A 26,232-nucleotide genomic window follows, 5' to 3' on the forward strand; every position below is an offset into this window, starting at 1 on the left:
CGTGGATAAAACCGCAGTTGTTGGAGCTTAAAAAAGATTGGCGCTTGGATGTTCCGGACGCGCTGAGTAAGCCAGAGCGGATACAGGCTATACTCGCTGTTGGGGCTGACGATGATGGGCTGTCTGAGTGCCTTGAGATGATCAATTGCAGGGAGACCGCGAAACGTCAGGCTGCAGAGGCAGAGGCTGAGCGCCAGAGTGAGGAACGCGATGAGAAAAAGCGACAACAGGAGCTCGAGAGGCAGAAACAGGAACGAGAACGGGAGCGACAGCATGAGCTAGAAATGAAACGTCTAGACATCGTGGCATCTTGATCTAGGCGTGAGAGTGACAGCAGCACGCCAAGCGTGCAGCCTGCGGCGACTGAGCGACCTACGGTTCGAATGAGTGACCTAATGCGACCCTACAAGGTAGGAGAAGACAACGGTCTTTTTTTGGTCGAGTTCGAGCGTACGTGGGAGAGGGCCCAGTTTGGCCGAGACTGGTGGCCGCAAAAGCTGCTTACGCTTTTGCCATAAGAGACATCCGACGTGATGGCCCGCTTGCCAAACAAGGAGGTGGAAGACTACGACAAAGTGAAGTCGAGCCTTCTGCGTAATTACACGCTGTCAGCTGAGGCGTTTCGCCAGAAGTTCCGTGAAGCCGAGAAAGCTAAGGACGAGTCGTACTCGAAGATCGCCTACAAGCTGAGGGCTAACATGGAAGAGTAGCTCAAGGAGGCAAAGGCTTTCGGAGAGCGCGACAAGGTAGTTAAGTGCTTCGGTCTTGAGCAGTTGTACCACCGACTACCGGAGAACCTGAGACTTTGGGTGCAAGATAGGCCAGGGGTAAATACTGTGGATCAGGCAGCTCAGCTAGCCGACGAGTTCGTTGCACGCCGAGGTGCGCAGGGGCCGAAAGATGGCCAAAAAAAGTTCAGGCCGAAGCCTGATAAGTCAGTCCCGAAAGGCAGAGCTCCCCAGGAAGACGGTGGAGCAAGGAAAATCGTTGTCGTGGATGGGCAAACTGGCCACGAAAACGAAGAGAGAGCAGACGCTTAGGAGCAGCGCAGAGAGAAAGCTTTTGAAGCGCGCAGACAGGCTGCGTGTTACAACTGTGGCGTGACGGGACATTTTACTGCGAGTTTCAAGAAGGGAAAACTAGTCTTTCACGTACTAGATAAGAGTGAGGACAGCAGGCAGTTTCTTGAGCCGTACGTACGTGAGCTAGCGGTCAATGGTATACCGTGCCGAGTTCTTCGCGACTCCGCGGCGATGGTAGATATGGTCCACCTTTCGTACGTTGAACCGGATCAGCTGACGGGACAGTGTGTTTGGGTAAAGGAGGCGGTGGAAGCCCGAAACGTGCGCCTGCCGATTGCTAGGGTCAGCATCGGAGGTCCGTTTGGTGAACTTCTCGCGCAAGCGGCAGTATCCCCACAACTTCTTCCGTTACACAGGTACCTATTCTCGAATAGGGCGGATCAGCTGTTACGCGCAAGGAGTACAATTTCCAGAAACTGCCTAGGAAAGAACCAGCTGGACTTGCTGCGAAGACCTCGAGTAACGATAGGGTTGCCACCTCGGAGAGGAATGGCGAAACTGAGACAGAGAGCGAGGATGGGGCATTTCCGGAGGCTCACGACAGAGGCCAGCGTAAGTACACTGCGTGTAAGGCCCCTACTGTAAGAGATGTGTCAGAGTGCTCAGGTTCACGGGAGGCCTTAAAAACGGCTACCGTCCCGAGCGCGCGCGGCCACGGAGTAAGAATATATAGAGAGGAAACGCCCGTTGCGGCCGGCGCGATCGAGCGACCAGATAATGTCACAATGATAACTACAGCGACCTACGGAGCTCCGAAGCTGCGGCGGCGAACACTTTGACAGCGGCACCTGGTTGAATGTATTAAAAGCGATACTGTCGTTTGCAGCATACGGCACAAGGCCTGAATCGCTATGCGCTCGAGCTGCCGCGCGGTGCGGAGACAGAACGCGCGTTTATCTCGGACGTAGCCCACGCGCGCTCGTGCGCGCGTCATAACTTCGCCGGTGCAATACTCGCTTCGAGTGCATCGCACGCGAGATAAGGCCGTGCGTTTACAGGTTTTACATTTTTTTTTGCGTTGACCGGTTTGTATTTTGGGCTTGGTGTTCGCGCAAGATTGCTTACGCATTAAAAGAAAATGTCCCTTTTATTCGCTCGTACCGGCCGGTTTATATTTGACAGAAAATTACTCGCGAAGGCGGGTTCTTCAGCCAAGGGAAGCGCAGAAGAGCGCACACACTTTCGCTTCGGCCACGGAATGTTTCGGCGGCCTTGCGAAATGCCGACGCGATGCCGCGGCCGGGTTGGACTGAACGAGCGCGAACAGAACGTGCGCCGGCCGTGGCCATGACCGCGCACTTCCTTTACTTTCCGCCAGATGCCGGCAACTTGACGTTCGCCAAGTGCTTGTGAGGTTATCAGGCTGCCGCAGGAAGCTCAGTTTCCCCTCCTATTTTATTCTTGCTCCGTGCACGCGGCTCACTAGCTAACGGCGTTCCGTCGGAAAGCTAAAACCGTGACCTTAGCGAAAGGAGGCAACACGAGTCCGTTGAAACGAAGGGTGTTTCTCCGGACGCGAGTTCAGAACCTAGCAACGCTGTGTCAGAGCCGGCAGTCGAGACTCTGAACGATGTTCACGGTCAGCTAAGCGTAGTGACGGCGCCGCAACGAAGCGAGTCGCTAGCGTTCCACCTGAAACTCAGATACTCGATGTCAGGCAACGGCCAGCCGAGCACGTAGCCATTTCGGTGTTGCCTGGAGTTGAGCAGTCTTCTGAGACCGGAATGCTCGTGCCTAAATTGGCGTTTACAGCCGGAAAGGAGAGCGAAACCACCCAGCGGTGTTCACTCGCCGACAGTGTCGCACACAAATGTGGAAAGTACTCTCATGCGCGCCTGCCGAGTGGCAGCGCTACTCGCCCGCTTTGCGCCGGGTCTCAGCGGCCGAGAACGAAAGTGCACGCCTTGCTCGAGCGGTGGAAATTAGGGCAGTTTTTTCCGCGCGCTTGAGACACGTTTCGGAAGAAGGCCGATCTCCTCTCGACCGGTCGCAGTCGCTTTCAGAGTGCGGGGGCACTTAAAGTACGGTACAAAAAGGGGATAGCTCAGGGCAATGACGAGAGGTCAAATCGCAGCTTTCAGCGCGAGAAGTGGCCTGCAGACACCTGACTTTCTCAATTTTATTGTTTTTTCTGAAGCAGGTTTCGCCCTTCACGATTACGTTTGTTTGTGTGGGACATTCCCAATCACGCAAAATGTCACCTTTCAAGTTTGTGCACTTGTCTAAAGTACTGTTGGGCTACAATATAACTAGTGTAGTTAGTTATCAGCGTATTTTATCGCAACTAAAATCAGTAGATCTGCAGTGTGGATTCGTCATCGCACTTGCCGGCGATGCCGTTGAGTCTTCCTGTGTTGTTCTGTTGCTTGCCTGACCAAGCCAGAGACGCTTTTGGGGAGCCACTACTCGTCCAGTGACCGGCCCGGTGAAGCTCCAGCACGGTATCGTACAGCCCAGGCCTGGAGTCGATCATCTGGCGAGCAGTTCTCTCCGAAAGCATCACTCCGGACAACGGTTGAAGACCCGTATCCATCGGGATCTCGGGCCCCCGGTGGAGAAGCTGTTACGACTGAGCCTGTCGCTGGGCTTCGTCTCATCACTCCTCGGGTGTGTGGCGAAGCCAGTACGTGTGCCTTTTACGCAAGCCCCACCGTGTCGGTGACTACGGTTTTCACGTTTCGACAAACTTGGGTTGAAGCATTGTTCTTTGGCTTCGGCTCACGTCTGTCTATGAAGTAAACAGTTTCGTTAGCCTACGAGTTCTGGACTTAACGGCTGCAATAGCGGCTGGAAGCTCGCTTTACACCACGCTACCACACGTATGTCGGAGGCGACGGAGCTCGGCTCGGGTCGGCCCAGTCGGTCGCAACAACGCCAATGTAAATATGCCTCAGATGGAGTGAGGAAACATAGGGATGCTCACGACGAAGGCGGGAGTGCGTCAGATATCAAATTATCGGCGGAGCACCTGCGACTACTACCGAAAGGTCAGTGAAGTACTCGTGCATCACCACGGAGCACGTTTTTCGACCTAGATGTTGTCCATTTCAAAGGCGAAGCTGAGATCTTCAACCGTGGGCAGGTTAGGCCTAGAAGGTGCTGGCGCCGCTGCATCCTGTAGTGAGGCAGCGCTCTCTAGCCAATTCAGTTCAGCGTGGCAGTCGCAGTCCAATATGAACGACTGATGGAGTCCCAAGAGGAAGCTACGAGAGGCGCTGTGCACGCAGGAGTCGCCGTCAAGCGCAGGAGATCAACTGATGACACTGAACGTGCCGCTAAACTGCAAGCGTCTTGGACAGCACGAGAACCCACGCCGGAGGATGACGGGCCATGGGAACTAGCTACCACGCGTGCACAACGCCGAGCTAAACTCAAGGAGAATGGGAACGCAACAACCATTACTAAACACCAGGAACGTGAGCTGCTCGGCACGCATGTGATCCGCATTCAACCTTCAGAGAGATGCGATATGTCCAAACTTGATCCTGCCGAGCTCCAGCAGATCATTCATTCCATGGCTGAAGACCCGCAGCTAGCCAAATACTTGGTACTGAAGCTCAGTAGGTCGTCAAACGCACTGATTGTGACAACTTGCGACACAAAGCAAGCGGCGCGTCTCCTGCGTATCCAGAAGCTGCCGCTGTCATCACGGCCGCACTTGCCAGTTATATCTCACCAAGTTCCTGCGAGCGGTATGTCACGTGGAGTAATTTACGGCTGCAGGCCCTGTGAAACATCCAAAACGTTGATGAAAGCTCTTGACGCTGATATGGAAGAAATTGTTGCTGCGCGCCCGATGGGGCGCCGCGGGACCGTACTTATAACGTTTGCGTAGCCGAGCCCACCAAGAGAAGTCTTTTACTGGAGTTTTCGTCGCTCAGTCCGTCAATACGAGCAGCGTGCTTTGGTTTGTCTTCGATGCCATCGCCCAGGTCACAAAGCGGCCACCTGCCCCGCAGATGCAGCCGTGTGTGGGAAGTGTGGTAAGCAGCATGGCGAAACGCCGGATGATTGTTCGAGCAATGGGGAGAAGTACTGCGTGCGTTGTAAGCATGTCGGTCACCTCGCTATCGAACCTGAGTGCCCGGCGAAAGCGAATTACCGGAAAAATTGCAAGAAATGGGAATCATTCCGAACAGCTACCTACTCCAGTGGCCTACTCCAACATCACGCAGGGCGAAACCCTTCCAGAGTGGACTCAGCCAGCGCAACGCAAGTGGAATACTCCATGGGTACAGTTCGCACAGAAGAAAATGCGGAATCAAACGACGAAGTGCTTGCGACTTACAACAGAGAATGCACGGACGCGGAGCAGCGATGCAGAGAGTTGCAGCGTGAACGGCAACATAAGCGTGCTGCTTTTGAGGAACGGCTGATTCAACTTGAGCAACAAATAGGTCAGCTCCGTATTGAATACAGCCATTGGGAAGAGGATCAAGAAAACCTCCTGCGCACTGCCCAAGATAAAGCGGCTGAGGTTCACCGCAAACGGAGCGAATATGTGGAGCATTGCAAACTTGATGCCCAGCGTCAACACCCGGACATCTCCCTTCAAGTGAAACCGAGCATACAACCGGCAAGCAGTGCATCCACAACCCAACCACCCAACTACCAGAATTCCCAGGTGATTCCTGTCATTCCCGTGGCTACAGAGCAACGAAATCAGCTTGCAACTACAGTTACAACGGATAATAAAACGGTAAGAGAACCTCCCCCTTGGGTGGACCGTCTTCTAAAGGCGCAACAACAATTACACGAGCAGCAACTCAACCATCTTGTTTAGCAGATTACGCAGCTCATAGCACAAAGCATTCCTCAATGCGTAATACAGCAAGCGACGACTACCACGACACCAGTTCCGCAACATGCCACAGAGATCAACAATCAGACATCAAATGCAGCTCTCCAGTAAAGCATCCACAGCGGGCACACCTCCGGACCTACTACAGTGGAATTGCCGCTCTCTTCGACAGTGTGCGGCCGAGCTCAATGAGCTCTTCCGTAGTGTCGGTAGACCCATCGCACTCCTGTTGCAAGAAACTCGGGGAGATACACCTGGTATTTCCGGATACAAAGGCTATTTCCAACCCACTATTGAACATCGTGTGCCCAGAACTCAACAGCAATCAAACAAGGTTGAGGCACAAGCGGCTGTGTTTGTGCGCCAGGATATTCCCCACGCGCAAATCGATACTGCTCAATACTGCAGCAGCTTCCAAGAGATTGTGGCTGTACGTTTATACATTGGTAGAAAGACTATGTTAATTGCGTCCTATTACGCGCGTCCTGAGCCCAGCTGCTGCCGCCGTGGGTCCCAAGGGGACAATGTCGGGTACCAGTGGATGCTCGACATGAGAAAACAGTATCCAGAGGACCGCTTCCTTGTGGCTGGAGATTTTAACGCACACCACCCAGACTGGGGATACAGCACGGCGGACGCACGTGGCAACAAACTTCAGGAGACTACTGAAGCCGCCCGCCTTACACTCATCAATGACTTGGAATACCCTACGAGGCGCGGACTTCACGCGAGACAGCGCGATACCACCGTAGATCTCACATGGGCAGATCACCGCGTCGTTAAAGAGTGGCGCTGCGGAGCAGATCCCATGAGCTCCGACCACTATCCCATATGGCTGCAGTTAAACGCCCGAAGCCTCCGACAGTCCAAGCGTACAACACAAACAGTCGATTGGGATGCCTTCCGTGCTGCTATGGCTGAATATGAAAGCAATCTTTCCATCACTCAAAAGTTGAAGCGCGCAGTTCAGGACTCCACACGCGTAATCCAAGTTAGTGAAGACATGCCGGTACCGGACAAACACCTCGTCAATCTCTGGAATACGAGGGAACAACTATGCATTCAGTACTTGAACAATGGAAGGCTGTTTAAAGATCTTCTCAGGGTACGAAAAAAGGCGGCTGAGGCTCGACGGTACGCCAAACGACTAGCGCGATCGCGGTGGCTCGACCACTGCGCCTCCTTTAGTGAAAAGACCGGCTCAACCAAGCTATGGCACACATTTCGTACCCTGATAGGGAAGGCCAAAGCCGCGCATACGGGCCGCAATATTTGTCTGGCAACCAGCCTTTCTGCTGCAGAATTTGAGGAGGAGGCCGCTCGCACATTTTTCCCGCAACCCAGCATTCCCCCGGCACCGACTACGTATCAATGGCAACCACCAGAGAATGATGTGGCCCAAAATGCGCCGTTCACTCCACAGGAAATGGCAATAGCTCTGGGGGCGATCAACGTGAGGAGCGCGCCCGGTAAAGATGGGATTACATGGCGCATGCTTCAAAACTTGGATGAAGACGCCAAAATGCACTTGTTATCAGAGTTAAACGCTGTGTGGATGTCCGGTGAGCTGCCAGTCGACTGGAAGCACTCAGTAGTTTACCCCATTCCCAAGGCAGGAAAAAAGATGAATAACATCAACAACATGAGGCCCATCTCCTTGACTTCTACACTTTGCAAGCTTCTTGAGCGCATGGTTCTCACCAGGTTAAGCTACATTCTTGAGAACGCTGGCGCAGAGCCGTACTATGACCAAGGGCAAACTGGATTTCGCCCTGGTCTGTGCACCTACGACAGCCTGCTGCTCCTGCGCAACTTGACCGGCAAGAAGCGCCGACGAACGAAGATCCCCGCCGTGATCATGGCAGTCGACCTCAAAAAGGCTTTCGACACCGTCCGCCACAGTGCCATTATTGAAGCTCTCGAGGACTGTGGTGCGGGTACGCGCGTAATTAATTTTGTTAAAAGCTTTTTAAATGGCCGCACGTTTGAAATTAGAACGGAGCTAAACCATCCCCGCGTCTTCACCAATACAACTGGTGTACCGCAAGGAGCCATCCTCTCGCCCACGCTGTTTAACCTAGTGATGCGGAAGATTGCAAAACAACTTCGCAACATTCCACACCTGCAGCACACTATGTACGCTGATGATATCACCATCTGGGTTGACCCTCGATGCACTACGCTGAACACGCAGCAAGTCATCGACACAATTCAGCTTGGACTTGATACCATTGACAGGTGCCTCCCTCCGACTGGAATGAGTCCGTCTCCAGAAAAGACAAAATACCTCGTCATTGGAGGGCTCGACCATCTGCAGGCACAAATACATTTCACGCTGAATGGTCAACCCATCGAGCGTGCTGCCGAGAGGTGGCTCCGGATACTTGGCGTACCACTCCACGAAGACGGAGGGGCCAGTGAATGGATCCGGCAAATCATATGTGTTTGGAAGCAGCAGCTTCATATCATCAAGAGAATTGGAGGCCGCTTCGGCGGGGCAACAACGCAGGTCCTGCGCACACTTACACAGGCCGTCCTGACTTCCAAGGCGTGCTACGGTGCTCCATGCTTTGCCCTTACGAAGACACAATATGACCGACTGGAGACATTACACCGCGAAAGCCTCAGAGTAATTACTGGTTTACCTCGGCACACCCGCGTGGAAGAACTCTACCGCTATTCCCAGCTGCCCCCCCTCCGCGCTATCATAACGGAGAGGGTCGAAGGCCACAACAGGAGACGCGCCGCAACCCGCGCGGGGCAGCTTGTCCAAAAATTGGCTTCCGGTCAGAGCGATTCGCTTTTCCCGCAACTGCCGGCTATTCGAGCCCCTTGGGAAGATGTCTTGGTTCGTATGTCAAAGCCTCTATCTCGCCTGCGTGGCCGAAACCATAACCACCATGAGCGCGCCGCTATTGCTGCACGCGCAGACCGCCGAGCCGGCGCCATCTTTACAACAGCAGTCCTAAATGAAACAACATCTCGCGCTTCACTTTCCTGTATTGACGGCCAAATGCGCATTTCCCGCACAATTCAATTTCTTCACCCTCCAAGCCCATGTCAGACCCGTCTTGCGGCAGTTCTTCTCGCTGCGAAGCACATTGAGGCAACTTACGGCGCCGGTGACAACCACCACTTCACAATATTTACGGACAGCCCCCAAGCCCTCGATCGACTTGGCAAAACCCCATACGTCGGAACCACCTGCGACCTCATCAAGACCATTTGTCGCAGACTGCGAGACACACGCAATATAGTCGTTCGGGTAGACTGCGTCCCGGGACACGCAGGCGGAATCGGCAGCGAGACCGCTTACGCGTGCGCGAGCGAGCACTTTGAACTCCGCTCCAACCCGGCGTTGCCCGTCCCATTTGCACAACACGACCCCGACCCCTCAGAAGCAAAAGCGGCAGCACGGCACGCGTCCAAACAGTCGTTGCGGAACTTGGTTCCACCAGACCCCGCCCCCCTGCCCGTTGGATTGCCCCGTGGCGCACAAGTACTTCTGCACAAGGCACGGGCTGGTGCCGCGCTAACCGATGATGTGTTGGCCAAGTGGCGTGCGTATGTGATAAAACGTCACCACCGTGCCGTCGAGGTTGCGCCATCTGTGGCCACAGTTGCCTGCACCTCTTGCTCCACAGGAGCCACGCCCACTGTCCACCACATGTTGTGGGACTGTCCCGGCCTTCAAACGCTCCGTTTACAGTATCTTCCGCCCGGCGTCCAGCGGCTTGTGGAATGGACAACCCCGCTGCAACCCGCCACTGCAAGGCAGACGCTGCTTTCTCTGTGGGAGTTCCCGCGCTCTTCAGGCGTCGACCGCAGAATGTAACATTTAAACTCTCCCCCCCCCATGCTGACCGACGCGTCCACCTTCTGAAATAAAGTTTTGTTATGTTATACTCCCACACCCTCCACTGCTAGACCGACGCTAAAGGACCATGAGGCACATTTACCTTATGAGCGATGACAGAAGAATAAGAACAACACGAATCATAACGGTAAGTCATTCAATAGAGTACCACAAAAGCACCTACTAATAACATTCTCTCCGCTACGTCTGCCACCCGATGTCTTAAACTGAATCGCCTAATTTCTCCCTAACCGGTTTCAGTTTGCTAGCATTAAGAATGTGGAGACTAACTGGCCTCCGGTAACGTCCGGGGTCCCACCGGGGTCTGTGCTCAGCCCGTTTTTGTGACTGATACGTGCCAACGACTTCGCTTATTTATCATGCATCATTCGCAAGTTCGGAGTCGATTCTGTAGCTCACTTCAAAATACAACTAACGTATCTGACCCAATAGGTCTACAGAATGACCTCTAAAAACTATAAAACTTGTTTACCCTCTGCCTTATGACCCTGAGTCCTGATAAATACTTTTCTTTCAGCGCTCAAAAATCTCCCGAACTATTTCTATTAAATCGGCGCACATACTAGTGGGAACGAGTTTATAGATACCTTGGTGGAACACTAACACCGGATCTGTCCTGCCCCACCAGTGTAAGTCATTTTGTTTTACCGGCTAACCTATCATCAGGATTTCTAAATGTCACCTACTTAACTCACCGCACCTTATGAGACTTTTACGTTACCAACCACTCATACTGTTTACTCTCGAATTCCATCGCCCATCTGGAGCCCTCCCGAACTTTATTTGGCTAACACTACCAAAGCAGTGCAAAATCATGCTGCTGGCTTCGTTCATTCCTCTAATCCATATAATATCAGTGCGCCCTTTTTTAAAAAATGAACGTGGTCCGTAAAGTACCTCCCTTTAACAGAGAATCGCTACACTAAAACTTCACGCGCAGTTTTACCACAGTTCACTTCGCAAAACATCTTATATAATTCCCTTCGTCCGCATGGCCCCCTTACAAGCCACCCACTTCGTCTGGCGTCGTCGTTGTGTCACCACAACCATTTGTGCATCATTTTTAGCTGCTTTCTCTCAGAATGGGCTGACCTTGCCCACGGCATTGTTTCAATGACCTGTCCGTCACTATTTATTCAAATCTGATTGATGTCCCAGCTGCGTTGACAATTTGTGAAACTGTTGCCCGTCTTTCTACATCCCACCCCACACGTAACAACCGCTGTCGGGTATCTAAGGAAATAAAGTGAAGTGAAGATCATCTAGACGCCTCAATCGTGAACGTAGGGTTAAGACAACGCGAGCTGGAAGCTGAACTTCTGCAGGGTCAGCAAACATAAAACGCTTTAGTCATTAACTCTCGTACGGAGTTTAAAGCGTCTTCAGAATTTTTCCTAGTGCCGGTAGATTCATCAATCCTTCGCGCGAACCACATGCCTTGGCGAAGACGTCCAGCGTTATAATAGGCGTTGGGCATGCCTAATCCCCATTTTTTTTCAATTTACGTGAACTTCCTACAGTTGTTAAGGCGTTCAACTTTGCCGCCCTTACCCAAGCCTCCGCAGTGGGCAGAATCCCACCATCTGTCGTTCATTCAACATTGACAAAACACGAAGCCTTGTAGCCTTTCTATAACAGCCGCTCGTAGTAATATCCCCAGCTTGCAAACTGAACCGTAAAAAGTGCGGTTGAGGTGATATAGATGACACAAATCTTTTCATTTACTTTGTACTTCGGGATGCTAAGCATTTAGCTCTGTAAATGAGCCTGGGGGCCAACATAACCTCCGACTCCACATAATATTAAAGACACAGCATGAAGGTAACACTTACCCTGTTCAGCTGGTAAGCATTGTATCCTAATGCTATTCCTAAAGGCAAGTAGCAGACGGTACGTAATGGCGAGTTGCACACAGTGGCAATCAGGTCCCTTTGAAGAGGACTGGACACAAGTAGTGCTCCGTGGTTAAAAATGTCATTCGCAGTCTGCATTAAACACAGTTTCGAGAAATACAAGCATAAACAAGAATACATTGCTTATACTACTTCACATAATAGACGCTCTGAAGCCTATATAGATAACAAGCAACAGTATACAACATGCAAACCTAAATTCTAAATGAAGGTAGCAACTACGCATCAAATACCGTAATATTTCAATCGTGAGCAACAAAAGTCAAGACAAAGCTGTACGCTGAATCTGCGGATAAAATGCCTCAGCTTAAAATTGTTTCACGCGTGGAAAATGCAGTTCCACAACATTACAAGCCTCAGAAGCCTATCGTGTAAAGTCTAAGCTGCACAGCGCACCCTACACGGCACTATTTCCATTTTGCCTCATTTGCAAAACTCTGTTCCCCTGCCTAAAATCGACTCGATGACTTTGCGCTGCATAGCGTACAGCCTTGACCCTCAGCCACCACGGTGAGTTTGAGCTGCGTTGTGTTCTGGCGATAAGTACTGCTTTGAACGATTTGGGGTATTTAAGAAGTAATAGCATTTCTCAATGCCGCCATACTATGAAATAACATTGCCAATGTCGCCCCGGCTCGGCTGATTTCGCAATCTTCGCATGCGGTTTGTTGGTCTCTTGTTCTGTCACTCTCTGTCTCTGCGAATCGATAATGAGATTTTTGGAGGCCAGCATCAATTTATCAAGCAATAACATATCCGCCCACTTGTCTTTCCCCGCCAATGTCACTGCCCAGTTTCCAAAGTGTTCAACGCACAAAGTCAGGTTTTCCCCAGGAAACAAATAGCAGACTTTTGGTGGCAGAGTTTCAGCCCCAGTTTTTCGAAGCACCTTGCGACGTTTCCCACATATTGCTATCTCAGAAATGATTTGGGCTTTTCTCCCGAAACCTTACAGCAGTTTCTCAATAAGGCAAAATGGGTGAGTGGTGAGCGCGGAATTCAACAACGCCCGGCCGCGGCGGCCGGTTTTGTGATGGAGGCGAAAAGCAAAAATGCCCGTGTGTACGAGATTTCGGCTCACGTTAAAGATCCCCAGGTGGTAAAAATAATCCGGAGCCCTCCACTACGGCGCGCCTCATCACCGCCTGCGTTGCGTCGACGCGTTAAACTCTACAATCAATCAATCAATTCAGCAACGTTTGCCACCGTGAAATACCACACGAAAGCATGTACAGTAGTTTTATGCCAGCAGTGATATTCCAACACTTCGGTTAGGACAAACCGAATAGTGTATTTCTCGTTGCCCATATACAACGTTCGTGCACTACCAATAAAAATGCAGCAAGTGCAACATGTGGTGACTTGTGCATGGCTGTTCATACTAACCACTCTCAGCACCAAAAGCCGCAGTATTTCACATTCACTGGGGGGCGATTTCTCACGGGTCAGAAAATGTGTCATCCGAACATACTCTTTCCCGCAGATCTTTCTTTATTCAATCTGATATCAACTTCTCTTTCTTCTGTTTTTTTTTGCCGTATAGGTTACCATGGGAGTGTATAGGGCTGTTTCTAAGTCTGACTGCGGTTAATGAAAAAAGGTTGTGTAACACAACTGAGACTTTTGTTATTTTGTTTTTTTCTGCTTTACTTGGCCATGGTACATCTACATATTGCCGCGAACCATGTACGGGTTTGTTTATTTATTGTTTGTTTTTACTGCCGAGCCAAGTCCGGCTGCGTTATCTGCATTCCTAGTAAAGCGAGTCTTCCATTCTTTATTTTTATGCCGCACGGGCTATCACATTCAGATAAGCGGACTGTTTCGTCCTAACGTCCCGAGCCCAGAATACTCTTCTGTGATCTGCAATGTTCTGGATGTGAACTGGTTGTTCGAGAAACCCTCGCGCCTAAAGATAAAAGCCTCCAGAGCAGACGCCGCGGCATTCGATTCGACGACACTGGCCTGTGCAAGTCACTTTGTTGACCGTTGCTTCGCCGCCTCTGTATTCTTTTGAGTTGTTAGGGGATCGCAAGTTCGCTCCAGTAAACTTGTTTCTCCTTCAAGACAACTCTATCGTCCTTGGCCTCGTGACATCTGGTAGAGGTGCTGCGTACTAAGCATTTATGCTCTCTACGACATCTGGAAGCTGCCAAGCCAGTCCAACCAGAGAAAGCTGCCAACTGAAAGGATTGCTACCCGAGTTAGGTCTTCTGCCAGAAGGGCCCAAGAGAAGGGACGCTGCAACCAACACCATGGGGCAAGGAACAACGTCGCCAATCGTCCTGCTGCAGCCCTGAGAACCGCCATCGTTCCGGGGAGCCCCCGCTGAAGACCCCCAAGAATGATTGGAGGAACTGGAGCGCGTCCGCATCTTCAACAGGTGGGACGACGAAGAAACTTTCCGGCATGTCTTCTTTTACTTCGAAGAGGGTGCTCGAACTGGGTTCGAGAAGCATGAGAGCTCTTTGACCGACTGGACTCAATTCAAAAGGGAGTTCCTTAAGACCTTCACTACCGTGGTGAGAAAAGAGCGAGCTGCGCTTTTGCTTGAAACTCGAGTGCGGAACCCCAACTATGGGGTCGTGATCTTCGTTGAGGAGATGAAGCGACGTTTTCGCCGTGCGGACCCCGAAATGACCGAAGAAAAGAAGCTCAGGTTTCTAATGCGAGGAGTGAAGCAAGAGCTTTTTGCCTGTCTAGTCCGTAACCCGCCGAAGACGGTGGCGGAATTCGCGTCTGAGGCGGCCGCGATGGAGAAGACGCTAGAAATTTGAACGAGGCAGTATGACCGCCCTGTCAACGCACTTTTCTCGGAGAACATCGGTGCCGCAACTGTAAGCTCCGATACATTGCGCGAAACCATCCGAGAAGGGGTCAAGGAGGAGCTTTAGAAGCTTTTTCCAACGATGCCGCAACCTCAAATGTCTTCACTGACTGACGTCGCCCGAGAAGAGGTTCAACAGGCGCTGGGGACTTCTACGCCTTCAGAAGCACCCCGTCAGCCTAAGGCGATGACCTACTCCACAGTTCTTCGTGAACCCCGCCCTGCTCCAACCCATGGTTAAGAGGACGCGCCATACCGCCGTCCAAAGCCGCCCTCCCGACGCCCTGTAGACCAATACCAGACGCCAAGGAAGACCGACGTGTGGCGAACGCCCGATAATCGCCCGCTGTGCTACCACTCCGGAGAGGCCGACCACATCTACCGTCGCTGTCCCTACAAGAGGCTCGGTTTGCGAGGGTTCTCGGACGACGCCCCACGCCCCTGATACGGCCAGCGCCCTGCTGAGATTGAAGAATACCTCTCCAACACCAACCGAGGACCAGCCCGCTTCAACCATTCACCGTCGTCCTACCCGTATCAGTCATCGAACCGCCCCAGCACTGCTGACTTCTCACGTGGTAGGTCCCGCAGCCCACGCGGGGGAAACTAAAAGCCGAAACCTCTGGAGGTAAAGTTGCACGACCGTCGAAAAATTAAAACCCTCCAACGACACCGCGACTCGCTGAATACCATGATTCCCGACATGCCCTCAGCCCAACGACGTAATCAAACCCTGACGTGACTCCGGAACACGACGACAGCAAAACGGCGTGACGCGTACCTGACATGACCGAACCTGCCGCTGAGAACATGACGAAGACTACGACGCATAGTGCCCGAGCGTCAACACGTACAAGCCGAGATACGACGCCCCGACGCACCCGAAACTCGAGGAAAGCGGCCTCCGACGTTCAGCTGTCCATCGACGGCTTTGATGTAGTCGCCCTCATAGACACGGGAGCCGACTACTCAGTAATCAGCGGACCATTTGCATCTAAGCTGAAGAAAGTTATGACCAAATGGGACGGTCCGCACATTCGCACAGCAGGAGGCCACCCCGTGACTCCAAGTGGAACTTGCACATCGCGCATCACCATAGACGGCACAACGTACTCTGCGGCGTTCGCCATTTTGCCTAAGTGCTCCCGCGACGTAATTCTCTGAATGAACTTTTTGACGGACAACGGCGCAATAATTGATCTACAGACCAAGTCGATAAATTTTGCCTCCGATCACTCCGAGACGCCGCAGCAGAACACCGAACACCGTGCTACTTTAAGGATCGCCGACGATCACGTCACCCTGCCGCCCGGCGCAAGCTTGATGATCACCGTTTACTGTGAAGGTGCTACTCCTGAAGACGACGCTACCGTTGAGAGTGATCAACGGTTGCTTCTCTACCGCGGTGTGTCTATCGCAAGAGGCATTTCGCGGTTTAAGCAACGGAAATCCCAAGTTTCGGTGTCCAATTTCACCGAGGAGCACCAGCATTTAAACAAGGCCGCTTCAATTGCGTTCCTCGAAGAAACGCAAGAAGCCAGTGACATGATCGCAGTCACTCACTTTGAACGTGCACACGAAGATACCTTCAAGCTTCCGCATCCATTCGACGTAAATCCGGTGCTACCGCAAGAATAAAGGAGTAAGTTATCGGCTTTGCTGCGTCGCAACAGCGAGTGGTTTTCGTCGAACACAAAATTACGTCAGACACCTCTGGCGAAGCACCGGATAATAACCCAAGATGGAGCCTGACCTACCCGACAGTCGCCCAACCGCGTCTCTTCACACGAGCGCGAAGCCATCCGGACTCAATTCGACGACATGCTCAGCGACGACATTATACAGCCATCAAAATCTCCGTGGGTTGCGCCGGTCGTACGTGTGAAGAAAAAAGACGGCACTTTAACGTTCTGCGTTGACTACCGGCGACTGAACAAAATCACCAAAAAGGACGTGTACCCCCTGCCACGAATCGACGACGCCCTCTACCAGCTGTGCCACGCGAAGTACTTCTCATCAATGAATCTGAAGACCGGCTACTGGCATTTGAAATGAACGAGAGAGAGAGAGAGAAGACTGCATTTATAACCCCTCACGGTCTATACGAGTTCAAGGTGATGCCGTTTGGGCTGTGCACGGCACCAGCAACGTTTCAAAGAGTCATGGACACTGTGCTAGCCGGCCTGAAGTGGCCCACCTGTCTCGTAAACCTCGACGACGTTGTGGTATTTGCCCGAAATTTTGACGAACACCTTGCAAGATTGGAGGCTGTACTCGAGGCTATTCGCACGTCTGGGTTGACGCTAAAGGCTGAAACGTTCCGCTTCGCTTAGGAGGCACTCAAGCTTTTGGGACACGTTGTCAACGTCGCGGGAGTCCTGCCTGACGCGGCGAAAACATCAGCCATAGTGAACTTCCCAAGACCGGAAGACAAAAAGGGCGTGCGAAGATTTCTCGGACTGTGCGCGTACTAACGGCTCTTCGTCTCAAACTTCGCAGGCATTGCAGCACCTCTCATGCACCTGACAAAAGATAGCACCCCTTTCGCGTGGGGAAACGCCCAAGAAATAGCATTTTGCGAGCTGCAACAATGCCTGCAAAACCCGCCCGTGCTCACTCATTTCGACGAAAACGCCGAAACGAAAATGCACACCGACGCCAGCGATATAGGCTTGGGTGCCGTCCTCGTCCAAAAGCAAAGCGGTTGCGAAAAAGTAATCGCCTTTGCCAGCCGTGGTCTGTGGAATTATATGGGCCATTTCAAAATTTCTGCCATCCGTGTATGGTAGACCATTCAAGGTTGTGACAGACCACCATGCGCTGTGTTGGCTCGCCATTTTGAAGTACCTCTCTGGCCGTCTCGGGCGGTGGAGCTTGTGCCTGCAAGAGTTAGACGTTACAATCGTCTACAAATCAGGCAGGAAACACTCCGACGCCGACTGCCTGTCCCGCGCCCCCATCGACCCACCACCACAAGACTCCGATGAAGACAGCGCGTTCTTCGGAGTCGTTACGGAGAGCGACCAAGCCGCCCAGCAGCGCGCTGACCCCGACTTGCGCGTTATGATCGACTACCTCGAAGGACGCAATGTCGCCGTGACTAGGGCGTTCAAGCGGAACTTACCAGCATTCAGCCTCGAAAACTCCGTCCTCCTGAAGACGAATTTCAGCCCCGGAAAGAGAACGCATTATCTACTTGTCATCCCCGCAGAGCTCCTTGACGAAATTTTTGAAGCGTGCCACGGCGACACTTCTTCCGGACATCTCGGCACAACCCGCACAATCGGGAAAATCAAGGGAAAGTACTACTGGCCCCGCCTTACATCCGACGTCACCCACTACGTTCGGAGCTGCCGTAACTGCCAGCGACGAAAAACGAAACCGACGAGACCCGCCGGCCTTCTGCAGCCGATCGCCGTCCCATCGAGGCCCTTCCAACAGATTGGAATGGACCTTCTGAGCCCGTTCCCTACATCCCGATCCAAGAACAAGTGGATTGTCGTGGCGACAGACTACATCACGCGCTACGCAGAGACCGCCGCTCTTTCGAGGGGGACTGCACAGGAAGTCGCAAAGTTCTTCATAAGCCAAGTTGTGCTGCGACATGGAGCCCCGGAAGTCCTAATCACGGACCACGGAACGGCCTTTACTGCGGAGCTGATGCAAGGGATAGTACGCTACAGCAACACGGATCACCGAAGAATGATGGCGTACCACCCCCAAATGAACAGACTAACGGAACGTCTGAACAAGACAATCGCAGATATGCTGTAAATGTACGCTGACGTTGAACATAAGACTTTGGACGAAGTGCTCCCGTCTCTCACGTTTTCGTGCAACACGGCTCTCCAGGAGACTACGCAGATGACGCCTTTCGAGCTTGTCTACGGAAGACGGCCGACTACGATGCTTGACGCCATGCTTCCGCATGTAGAAGACGACGACCTCAACCCCGACGTCCAGGGATACCTTCAGCGTGCAGGAGAGGCCCACCAGCTCGCTAGAGTTTGTACAACAGACCAGCAGCTCGTGGATGCCGGGCACTACAACCTCCGACGCCGAGACGCCGAGTACCACCCAGGGGATCGTGTGTGGGTCTGGACTCCCATCCGATGACACAGACTCAGTGAGAAGCTTCTGCGACGGTATTTCGGACCCTACCAGATTCTAGTACGTGTCGACCAACTTACCTACGAGGTGATCCCCGATGCTGATTCCGGACATAACGACGCCGCACGCGGCCCGAAGTCGTCCACGTGGTTCGCTTGAAGCCTTACTGTGCAAGAGGACGGTCTTTTTTTTTGTTCGGACTGTCTTTTATTTTAGCATCGGATTGATGCACTCTTAGAAGGGGGGTAATGCCGCGAACCATGTATGGGCTTGTTTATTTATTGTTTGTTTTTGCTGCCGGGCCACTCCCGGCTGTGTTATCTGCATTCCAAGCAAAGCGCGTCTTGCATTCTTTATTTTTATGCCACACAGGCTATCACATTCAAATAAGCAGACTGTTTCGCCCTAACGTCGCTAGCCGAGAATAATCTTATGTGATCTACACTGTTCTGGGTGTAAATCGACGGTTCCAGAAACACTCGCGCCGAAAAGTAAAAGCCTGCAGAGCAGACGCCGCGGCCTTCGATTCGACGACACTCGCCCATTCAAGTCACTTTGTTGACCGCTGCTTCGCCGCCTCTGTATTCTTTTGAGTTGTTAGGGGAGCACAAGTTCGCTCCAATAAACATGTTTCTCCTTCAAGACAACTGCTTCGTCCTTGGCTTCGTGACAATACACCTTTCCGTACATGTACATTTGAATTGTAATATCCTACCGAGGTAACCGGGGTTTCCGTCGGCACAACTGACAGTCTGTCTGTTGCCTGGGCTAAAATCTTCCCGTGGCCTCCAACAGTGCATTTAACACACGCCAATGTGTTTCATATGACGTATTGCTTTCGTAGTTTACTTACCGTTATCACTTCGGCGAAGGGAACAGCGAGGCGGACGGGTGATGCAAAGTGCGTCATGTTTGCCACGGGAGCGTATCCAACGAAAAGGCTTACCTACAATTGTAAAGTACTTCTAAGAATATGGACACATGCGTACGGGAAGAATACAGGAAGATATTATCGCAATACTTGCATTCATATGTTGCGCGCACTTCATTACTTATTTTAACACCATAGCTAGTCCAGGCTGAGCCTTTTATGCCTGCCGTGCAAAAAACATCGAAGCCTTAAGAAAACATGGTTAGGGATCTCCCGGAAATCGAAACAGGGGCCTCTACGCCGTGAAACCGGTAACCTAACCACTGGGCCACCCCAAAAGCCAGGGGGGTACGGAGCTAGCGTCTCCTGGCGTCAATAACATGTGCAGAAAATTGGAAGTGAAAAAACAAAACGCTTTCCGTGCTCGCCATCAAACTTGGGTCCCCGCGTTATGAAACCGGCGTCTTTTCGATTGAACTATCATCGCATTCTGGGCGCACATAATTTCCTTTGAGTTCCTAGCACGGACTTGACCAGAAAAGCAGTCACTTCAGTCGGATTAAACCCGCGCCTTTGGGCTCAGCAACACAACGCCTTAGCCACTGAGCCACCTCGGGTGCTTTAGTACGAGACGATTCGCAGATATTTGTAACATGTGGACAGTTTTTGGATATATTTATTTATTTATTTACTTCAAAATAACCGTAAAGGTCCTCTGCTGGAGGGTATTACATAGGGTGTTCATTACTATCACAAAGGTAAAACAAAACACAAAAGCAAAAAGCAAAAAGACAAAATAAATGACAGTGCACCACGTAAAAAGGAAACACTCGCAGAGAAGACACACAAAGGTAAAAAAGTTCTGAAAGCAGTATGCCAAAATTCGTACATCGTCACAGGGACGTTAACTAGCGTGCGGAAAGAAAGATAACAAAAAAAAGGAAAACAAATTTACAAATGAGGCAGTAAAATGGTGTGAAGTTTGCATATTTCTGTTTAGACCATCTGTAAATTTCGACACATTTGATTCGATCACAACGTGGGATGGCAGATTATTCCATTCAATTGTGGTTCGAGGTATGAATGATTGAGCAAATACGAGGGAACGACACTTGACGCGTTTGACTTTCTGTGGATGATCACGACGCGGGAAGATGGCTGAAGGTTCCCTCATAAAATCATTGTGAAAAGATTAATGATAGTAATGTTTATGAAATAGTGTTTGTAGTGAAGGGCCAGCGCAGTGTGGTGGCCAATCCGGCGAACCAGGGGTGTAGCGCTTACCGAAGGTAACGGGCCAGCAGGGAAGAAGAAAAGGAAGGAGCTAGGAAGCGGTCGGGCAAGAGGACAGCAGGATGGCGCACTCGCGGTGATGGCCCGAGGTCCGTCGCCGGCGCTTCCTTTTAAGTTTCCGTCCGTCGCGGTGTAGGCCCGACGACAGCCCTGGACGCCACCGGGAGAAGCCGGGGTCCGGCCCAAGTGTGCCGGTGACGTGGAGCGCGGGCAGCGAGGCCTCGCTTCGAGCCAAAGCTAACTCTTCCCGCCGCTAATCATCGGCACCGCCACGTTCTTCGCCCGGTTAAGCCATCTCGGCTCACACATCTCGTCAGCTCTGCCGACAGACTGCCACCTCGCGTCGACTCACCAAAGTCACCGGCCCGTCTCCGCTCCATCCATCGTGCCAGCCCCAGCGGACTGTAGTGGATCAGTTCCTCGCCAGTCCTCTGCGAGTCTTGTAAATATTGTCTTCCCTCTTTTGAGACCTGCCCGTTTGAATTGCCTGCTGAATATAACGCGTGTGTTTGTGAAGAAAGTAGTCCGGCTCATTGCTCTGCACGGGGTCCGGCCCAACATTCATGACAAAAGTGGCAAGCTTGCCAGGATTCGCGTGTTACCCCTAGAGAGGAGTCCGGTTGCTGTTAGCCCTACAACCACGCAAATATTCGAACATGTATATAGCGGGCTTGGAAAGCTAAATCAAGGCGGGGCAAGACTTGGGACTCGCAGGTGCAGCCCTCCGCAACTACTTCGACACGGAGAAGGAGAGGCTGAAAAGGGAGCTATCGTTGAGTAGGGAGGCGAAGCGACTACATGTTGATGTTGCACTCTTGAGAGACGCTGGTGAGCACAAAGATGTGATACTGAAACAATGGCAGTAAAGAAAAGAGGAAGAGGGCAGGGAGGCACTCAGAGAGTATGAGGAAAGGAACGACGCGGATGAACGAAAGATTGCCGCCCTGAACAAGGAAATTGCCGCACTCGAATGCGCATACGCCTCGTTCGTCCGGCCGACATATCGCATACCCCCGTACAGGTGGCAGGCGCCGCCTCTAGCCACCCTCCTAATTGCTTAGTGCCTATTCAACGAGATCTTGGTTTGCAAACACCAGAGACTAATACGACAACGCGGAATGTCCTGAGGAAGACAAGGCACCGGGTTCGATTATTCTCGAAGCGTACTCAAACAGCGGCCCGGAAGTCAATATTCCCAAAGGACTCGCAGCCGCCAGTGAGACGTTCTCGCGCGCCCAAAAGAGACCACGGGAACGAAAGAGCCACAAGGAGACTGCGACGCATTCGGACTCGAAAACATCGGACTGCGCCCGAATTGCCGCACATCCTAGCAGCGACAGTTCCATTTGATTTCCAACCATCTCGAGACTCGGTGTTTTCGTCAGTTCAGCAGAGGAAACAAACACCACGTAACGCGTCGAACTAAAAGATTTTCAACAGGCTCACTACTCCGTGAGAGTTTGAGGTTCGACATCTTTTATGCAGGGCCAACCACTGCTTTCCGGATGACCCCACGAAAACATAAAGGAACTCCACCTTACCGTTCGCGCAAACCCCTTAAAAGCAAGCGCCAACGGAGGCGAAAGCCACAAACCCGAACGAAACGGGACTTGTTCACCGCATTTCAATCCTGCTTTTTTCCTACCGGATTGTAAGGACACAGAAAGCCTAGTAAGAGGCGCAGGAAAGGCAACCAGTGTGTCTTTCACAGCAGAGGTTCATACTCCCCAAAGCGGAAGAGGCGCCGAGTTTCTAGAAATGTGACTCTGGACTACGTGTTGCGGCTGTACATAGCTTCGGACGCTTTTGTTTTGTTCTTCTAGTGCACTCAAGCAGACTACGCCGTAGACGTTTCTGTTTCTGGTAAATTGGAGAACTGCTTGAACTGTTTCGTGCCAATGCGAACTGTTTTTGGTGACTTGCTTGAATTCTGGTGTGTAAACTGTTTTCTTTTCTACAAACTCGACTGTGCTGTGTGACTTTAGTGGTTAGACCCTCTCTTCGACTCTTCGACACTGACTGGCTGTTTCCATCCCCAACGTCTAGAGAATAGTTCTCTCTTAGAACTTTCTGAAGAGGGGGGTAGTGTAGTGAAGGGCCAGTGCAGTGTGGTGGCCAATCCGGCGAACCAGGGGTGTAGCGCTTGCCTAAGGCAAAGGGCCAGCAGGGATGAAGTAAGGGAAGGAGCTAGGAAGCGGTCGGGCAAGACGACAGCAGGACGGCGCCCTCGCGGTGTAGGCCCGAGGTCCGTCACCGGCACTTTTTTTAAGTTTCCGTCCATCGCGGCGTAGGCCCGACGACAGCCCTGGACGCCGCCGGGAGAAGCCGGGATTCGGCCCAAGAGGGAGTGGTGTGCCGGTGACGTGGAGCGCGGGCAGCGAGGCCTCATTTCGAGCCAGAGTGAACTCTTCCCGCCGCTAATCATCGGCACCGCCACGTTCTTCGCCGGGTTGAGGCAGATCGGCTCACACATCTCGTCAGCTCTGCGGACAGACTGCCACCTCGCATCGACTCACCAAAGTCACCGCCCCGTCTCCGCTGCATGCATCGTGCCAGCCCCGGCGGACTGTAGTGGACCAGTTCCTCGCCAGTCCTCTGCGAGTCTTGTAAATATTGCCTTCCCTCTTTTGATACCTGCCCGTTTGAATTTCCTGCTGAATACAACGCGTGTGTTTGTGTATAAAGTAGTCCGGCTCAATGCTCTGCACGCGGTCGGGCCCAACATTCATGACAGCGTTAAACGAGATATAACACGACGATGAGATAAGGCTTCAATCTCTGCGTATTTTTTTAATTCTGTTAGGCCGGTGTGATGGGAATAATCCGAATATATGAAGCCCGCAGCACGGTTTTGTAGGGCTTCCAAATCAGCTCTTAGATAAGCTTGATGAGGATCCCCTATAGCTGAAGCGTGCTGTATTTAAGGATTTATTAGTGTTGTGTATGCCAATTTACGTAAGTGGGGAGAAGCATGTTTGATGTTATGTTTAAGAAAGCCAAGAGAACGGTTTGCAGATGCGAGAATGTGGCTAATGTGATTTTTCCACGTCAGGTTAGGGGTTAGGAGAACGCCAAGATATTCGTAGGAAGAAACCTTTTCCACACGATTGTGCTTTAAGATGTACGATATTGATGGGCGGAGTGCGTGATAAGTAAAGCACATTAATTTTGTCTTAGCAAGGTTTAGAGTCATTACCCAGGTGGAACACCATCTTGGTCGGTTTAGGTCGGATGGAAAAATGTCATGATCACAGTTAGAATTAATATTACAATATATTACGCAGCCGTCAGCAAACAGCCTGATATTAGACTTAACGCCGTCTGATAGGTTAATACTATAAATAATAAAAAGCAGAGGCCCAAGTACGCTTCCCTGTGGTACATCAGATTTTATCAGGACTAGAGATGAGTTGTGATTGTTAACTGATGTAAATTGCATCCTGTTAGAAATTCTTCTATGTGATAATACCAGCGTCAATGTTCAGTTTAGTGAGCTTATGAATGAGCCGACGAGTAGGGACACGGCCAAACGTTTCTGAAAAATCTAGAAAAATGGCATCTATTTGGACTCCTTCATCTATAGATGAATGTATGTCGTGAATGAAGCCAGCGAGCTGTGTCACCGGAATAGTTTCTGCTAACACCGTGCTCATTCTTAATTATGAAGTTATTCTCTTTGACGCATTTATTGACTTGTGAATGTCTGACATGCTCAAACAATTTACAAATGGTACTTGTTAAAGAAATGGGTCAATAGCTAAGAGGCAAGGAACGATCACCTGACTTAAAGAATGGTACCACCTTGGCCCCTTTTTAATCTTGGGGTATTACGCCCCTTGATAGTGACTGCGAAAACAGTACCGACAGTATTGGGAAAATTCTTGGTGCCAAACTTTTTAGAATTGTTTCATTTAAGCTAGTATTGTCCACTGAAGAAATCTTGATATTAGTAAGAAGTGAATAAATTCCAGAATCAGTAATTATTATTTCCGACATAGAAGAGACAATACGAGTGGTGATGGTGGCCAATGGTTCTGAATATTCACGCGTGAATACCCACAAAATGTTTCGTTGAGTAGTTTGAAATAATCTGGTTCAGTTACTGCTGTGCCGTTCTGATAAGTAATGACGATATCAGCAATATGTTTGGGACTATTGACACGCCAGAAGCACCGAGAGTTTGTTGAAACATAGATTATAGGTCATGTTTATAGAATTGTCTGCGGGTGCTTTTGAGTAACTTTTGGTAGTCGTCATCGCATGCTTTGTAGCGTTTTCAGGATCGAGATTATTTATTTTTGTTAGCTTGCCTGAACAATGTTTTTTCTTGTTATATAGGCGACGAAGTTTCCGTGAATACCAGGGATCTGTGCTATCGAATGGTATGGAGATGACCGGGATGTATTTTTCTATGAGAATAATAAGGGCGCGTTTAAGTAACAACCAGTTTTCTTCTACTGTGCGCAATAAATTGGCACTCAGAAATTTTACACCGAAAGCCGTTAGTTCATTGTTAAAGCGATCGAAGTTAGCTCTTTGTAGCACCTAATCTGTTTGCTGATAATTTGCGTTTGGGAAGGAACGGAATGAGGCGACCGGTTAGCACATCATGATCGGATAAACCATCGATATGAGTTATTTCGGTGCATATATCTAGATTGTTAGTTAGGATCAAGTCAAGAATATTTAAAGGATGTGTAGACCTTCTTGTTGGTAATGATAATAATTTTGTCAGACTGAAATCATGGGAAAAATGAAGAAACGCATGGGACTCAGACTGCGCACTGCGGGTTGATAGTGTTTCCCATGTTATATGTGAAAAAACTAAAGTCCCCAAAAATGATTGCACTAGATTGTGGAAATTTAGCCCAAGTTCAGAAAAATTGTGGTGGAATTCTGTTGTGAACCAATGAGTCAAATAACGTGGGCGATAAAAAACACCAACAATGACTTTAAGTGATGGGAATTGGATACAAGTTACTAGGCATTCAAGGAAAGTGTTAATAACCACTGGTACTACAAGATAATGTGTTTTGATTGCAAGGAGAACACCGCCACCCCGACGGTTTTGCCTATCGCAACGAAAGATGTTAAAACCTGATTCACAAAAAATTGTTTTCTTTAAGAATAGTTTTGTTTAACCCAGTTTCAGTTAGTGCTAATATTTTTGCGGATGTTGAGTCAACATTTTTTAAATAACACACCCAATATTGGTTTATAAAAAGCGACAACCTTTCGCAGCACTGAATTGACCAGTTGGTGATGGGTGTGCTAATGTAGGACAAGATGAAATAAACTTGGTGGTTCGCACTTGTTCGAAACAAAGGCAAGTGTAATGTTTTTTGGGGGGATTTAGTTTACCCCCTAGAAAACTACGTGTGATGCAATGCACGTTGAAATATCTCCTCGTCAACAATCCTTGACGTTCAACCAGAAAAACTAGCGGCTACCTTTGAGC

The sequence above is a fragment of the Haemaphysalis longicornis genome, unplaced genomic scaffold (genome assembly GCF_048455015.1).
Source record: "Haemaphysalis longicornis isolate Haplotype H1 unplaced genomic scaffold, Haemaphysalis longicornis Haplotype H1 scaffold_6, whole genome shotgun sequence".
In the NCBI taxonomy this organism is placed as follows: Eukaryota; Metazoa; Arthropoda; class Arachnida; order Ixodida; family Ixodidae; genus Haemaphysalis; species Haemaphysalis longicornis.